At 47.0% G+C, this 5235-nt stretch overlaps 1 long non-coding RNA gene across 1 annotated transcript; it reads right to left on the reverse strand.

The window, feature by feature from the left end:
* Nucleotides 1–237: 237 nt before the first annotated feature.
* On the reverse strand, nt 238–4760 carry LOC141373654 (uncharacterized). The gene is made up of 3 exons (XR_012379897.1): nt 4603–4760; nt 3066–3285; nt 238–1770 (listed from the first exon to the last, which is right to left on the reverse strand). It is a non-coding gene; the product is annotated as an uncharacterized lncRNA (long non-coding RNA).
* Nucleotides 4761–5235: the final 475 nt, after the last annotated feature.

The following is a 5235-nucleotide window of genomic DNA, read 5'->3' on the forward strand; positions in this document are numbered from 1 at the left end:
CTGTGGACATGATCATGGTACAGACTGTGCAAACACCTGTCCCTCCACAGATTCCTTGCTCAGAAGAACTGAGCTGCCTTCCAATACCATGTGTCTCTGAGTCCCATTCAGAGCCCCCTCCTCTCTCCTTTTCTCATGGATCTGCCCATGTCTGCACATACCTTCCATTGGTCAGGTTCTCCAAAACAATAGAGCCAAAAGGATGGTTGGATGGATGGATGGATGGATGGACGGAGCTATAGATATCGATGATATAAAGAGAGAGATTTTAAGGAATTAACACATAGGCTTATAGACAAGTTCAAAATACACAGGGTAGACCAGTAGGCTGAAGGTGCAGGGCAGAGGAGATGTTGCAAATGGGAGCTAGAAGGCCGTCTGGAGGCAAAATCTTCCATATTCTTGGGCAAAGTCTGTCTTACATGTAAAGACTTTGACTGATTGGATGAAGCCCACCACATTATGGAGAATAATTAGCTTTACTCAGAGTTTGCTGATTTAAATGTTAATCTCACCTAAAAAGCATCTTCACAGTGACATCTAGACAGGTGTTTAAACAAACTTCTGGGCACCATAGCTAAGTTGACACACAAGTCACCATCACACATGCTCCCTTCCATTTACTTAGACCAGCCCATCATTCAACCTGGTTCAACTCTATCTGCCATCTGTTCTCCAACTTGAAATCAAAAGATCTTTCTAAGTATTCATTGATCTTATCTGCACTATGTTTAAAAGCCTTCCTTTTTTAGGACAAACCAAATTCCTTGACCTGACATATGCAGCCCTCATGATCCGCACACTAGTATTCGTATCTTGGGTCTTGGATGCTGCCAGCCATGCTCAGCCTGAAGTTCCATGGTGGGTCTCACCTATCTCTGGGGCTCCCAGAGCCCACTTCATTGCATGGGTTCCCTTTACTTTGCGTGCTTACAGCCAGTGCAGCCCCCACCTGTCCAGGAACACACATGTCAGTCCGTGTGTGTGTTCGTGCACTCGTGTGTGAAGACTTTGTTGGCCAGCTCTGGCATCTTTTCTAGAATTCAGACTGGCCCCACTTCTGGCTGGAGGCCTTCCTTGTTCTACAGGGTACAGAGAGCCCCCAAACTCATGTCCATCAAACATACACCACATCACATGTATCTTTTTACCTGCTTGCTTCTGCACAGGCTTGCAGAGCACGATTTGCTATTTATCATTCTCACCACATCCCAAGCATGACCTGAGGCACATAGTAGACAGTCAGTAAAGACGCCCTGAGTACTGGATGAATCAAGCAGAGGTGTCTTAAGAGTCATCACAAGAGAATCTGGTGTTCTTGGACTAGCACATTACAAGGATGCTTCCCATTAAATCCCTATTGATGTAAATAGCAACCAAACATATGCCAGTAAATCAAATGGGGTGGCTTTCAGATCATCAATTTTGGGGGGAATGTAATAGACCTGGCCTTTCCAGCTGAAATAGAAGTTTAATAGAACATTTGTTTCCTGAGGGCCCTGTAATAAAGCACCCCAACCGAGGTGGCTTACAAAAACAGGAATGCAGGCTCCCAGGGTCCTGAGCTAGAAGTGGGACATCAGCATGTGGCAGGGCCACGCTCCCTCCAAAGGCTGTAGATCCTTCCTGCTCCTCCTGGCGTCCGGTGTTGGCAGCAATCTGCGGTGTCCCTTGGGTGGTGAACAGCACACCACGGTCTCCATGTTTGTACTCTCATGGCCCTTGGCTCGCCTCCTCTGTCTGTCTGTGCCCAAGTCCCTCTCCTTGCTCCTGTGAGGACAGCAGGTACTGGATCATGGCCCACCTTACTCCAGTGGGACCCCACCCCAACTTGAAGCCATCTGCAAAGACACTGTTTCCAAATAAGGCAGCATTCACAGGCATCAGGGGGTATGAAGTCAACACATCCTTTTGGGGGGACAGAGTTCACCACCAACAGACATTAATACAAACAGATGGGTCTTTCTGACCCTAAGTGATTGGTGCCCTTTTCACCCTGGAGACAGGGATCCAGAGCAGTTTGGACGCTGCCTTGAAATGCTGTACCCTGGAGCGTGGAGTGATGTGCAGGGCCCCCTGGAAGGCTCCTCGGAGGAAGCAGCAGGTCCTCGCTCCACCCTGTCACCTCCGGCCAACCAACAGCACCTGGATTATTTTATCAATATTTGTGGCACCATATTTCTAGCCATTAAAAATGTTAACAACTTTCAGAGGCCGTTTAAGTCCTTGCTGCCTTCAGATAATATACTTCGCGGCGGCAAAGCACCCAACAAATTTCCTGCAACATTAGCTGCATTTAAAAGTATAATCTTATGCAGCTTTTTCTTGCTCAACACATTTCAGAATAATGGGGGAACGCATCTATTTACAATGGAGGAAATAACACACAGTATTTAACACTCCTTACGATGCTTATAATTACTCGAGGTACAAACCTGAAGGCAGGGTGAGGGCCTGGAGCCAATCCCCAGAAGTGGGGAGCCCCTGAGCCCAGGGGGCCACAACCAAGCCGCACATTCCCAGAGGCTGGGGTTTGTCTAATAAGTGGATGCAAGGCACACGGATGTTTTTAAACATAATTACTCTATGCAGAATGAAAAAGCTTAGCCCTTGTGACTAGCGCACACCGAGCGCCATCAGCAATAGGCTTCCTTATAAGGTTGGTCTCTGTGCTGTGGAGCAGAACGGGCGGCTGCGGCCCATGTTTTGTGTCTGGGGCTTTCAGTCTAGTGCAAACAAAAATATATAATTCCAGGCCACTCTTCTAATACATCACAGTGATTTTCGGCACTTTAGCTGTTTTTCTCTCTACTTTTCTTACAAAATCAAGCGTCATTACAGTGGGTCTAAAGTGCACGTTAGTGCTTGCAATCTACCCATGCTTTTCTTTAATATTTCATCATTAAATAGCAAAATAACCTGATATGATCCTAATTTAGTGCCAATTACACTTCATTGATCAAAGTGACCTTTTCATACTGGAGCACAGAAATCAATCCCGCTGTACCGCAAATGTCAGGGGAGGAGAACAACATATAATCTGTGACAATCAAAACATTACTTACAAATGAAATCACCAATGACCCGCACGCCAAGGCAATTTCTGCATGATGGGTGCTGTTTGTATTTGCAGCTCTTGTTGGGGATTTTTTTGTTCCCTACTGTCTGCCCCCAGACACAGTGGTGGTATTTCTCTGTTCCAATGATGATGGAGGCAAGTGGTTGAATCCCAACGCTTGGGTCAAAGGAGAACCCCAGAAAGCATTCGAGGTTCCTGACTTGTTCCTGAAACACAAAAGAAGGGCCCTTGCAGATCCCTTCCAGGGCCACTTCCTTGAGTCCTATTTGCAGCCCTGCATGGATGGACCCTCCAGGGCAAAGCGTTGTCGGGGGACGGGTGTTTGGGGGGGGCAGCGTCACTGTGCAGTTTTCAGCATGAAGCCTCAGAATTCCCCTAGGACTGGGATACGTAAATCCAGTTTGATCCAATCAATACATCCCACCAGGTAAGATTCCAGTGGGCAGGACTCGATGGTCTCTGTTTCCCAGGACATGCACCTGGCTCCTTGGGACAGGTAGGCCCCCGGAGGGGATGCCGGTGCTTTGGGGCGCAACCTCCCTGCACCTGCTGTTTGTAACAGGAAAAGCAGCGCACACTATGGGTGGGCAGATCTGGGAGGCCTGGTGCCCACATTCCCCCCCACGACTGTTTGTGTGATTCTGGGCAAGTCTCTGAACTCCACTGGCTCTCATTCCCTCATCAGTTAAATTGAGAAAGTAGTGAGCGTCTCATGGAGCGAAATGATTTCACGGCATTTCAAGGGAGCGAAATGATTCACTGTCAGCAAAGCTTTTAAAACACTGCCTAGTGCATAATAAGACCTTAATAAATATTAACTATTATTATAGCAAATACACAGGGAGGCGGATGAGTGTCCTTGCATTAAGAAATAAGTAATCACCGATTTTATACTTAACTTTAAAAAATCTATCCTGGGCTTACTCTTCTGTGCCTTAAAACGTCGGGCTGGGTTCAGTATGCATGCCTATAACACATCTTTGACTATTGGATTGCAATCTTGGAAAGTCGTTTGGCAAACGTGGCAGACATTTCTTTCCAACTAAAGACAGACGGCTCCTTGCTTTTCCCCCAAATGTCCCCAAATCACAAACATGGTCAAAATATCCAGAATGTACGCGGTACTCCCTGTGGCCTGAACTGACAGATGTCCCTCCTGATGTCTGAATTCCATGGCGAGCACAATTTAAGACATAAAATGTGGCTGCGTGCCCCCCACCTCAGGTCAGGACCCGGAACCTGGGAGTGGCTGCCAAAGGGGAGAAGCGCAGGAATCTGAAACTGTTAAACTAATGTCCTGTGGTCCAGAGCCACATCCTGCTAACCCAAACCGTTAGCGTGGGCGCAAGTTGAGCTGGTCTGACTCTGCTGGGACGTCTGGTGCTGGCGGGAAGAACAGTGACCGAGGATGTCTATTCCGCGCTGGGGGAGCGTCCTGTTCTATCTCACCCAGTCCTGCTAAAGCCACAGTCTGCACCTGCCGGGTCCCCTGCAGCCCCCACTACTCCCCACCAGCGACTCACTCGCATCCAGGCTACAGTCCCAGGTCCCTCCTGTGCTGACGGAGCTGGTTCTGGTCCACAGCTCCAGAGGAGGGACATCCCGGGGACCTGCGGGGTCCCCACTGCGCCAGCACCCACAGAAGCGCTCAGTGACATCCCGGCACTGGTTAAGAGCCAGATCCGATTCATTTCACGCTGAGGCAGAATGAGTTTCCAGTTTAATTTAGAAGAACTGTGTGGGCGGATTGTTGAGGTGACTTCCTTTTTTTTTTAAACTTGTTTTCCAGTGCTATTTGCAGCTTAACAGCCACACTATAAATGACATGATTAAGTTTTATATATTTCTGTATATTTGATGTATTTACCCAAATGCAGCTGTCGTTTTGTATATGGTTTCAGATGTTTAGAGCTGAATCAATTGTTTGTGGTAATCACATTTTCCAGGGGAAGCTTGATGTTTTCTTTCTTTCTTCTTCTTCTTCTTTTTTAATAAATGCTCTAATACAAACCTGAAACACCCAGAAAATACATTGAAGATTTATATGTGAGCTTCAACAAAACTGGTTTTTACTCTCACAGAAAATATAAGTATCATAAAAAAAAAATCATCTCCAGGAAATTCTCTCTTCCTAATCTATCACTTTCAAGTTCTCT

This window comes from Callorhinus ursinus, unplaced genomic scaffold (genome assembly GCF_003265705.2).
Source record: "Callorhinus ursinus isolate GAN/ISIS: 27379988/994484 unplaced genomic scaffold, GSC_fseal_2.0 scaffold11, whole genome shotgun sequence".
NCBI classification, from domain to species: Eukaryota; Metazoa; Chordata; class Mammalia; order Carnivora; family Otariidae; genus Callorhinus; species Callorhinus ursinus.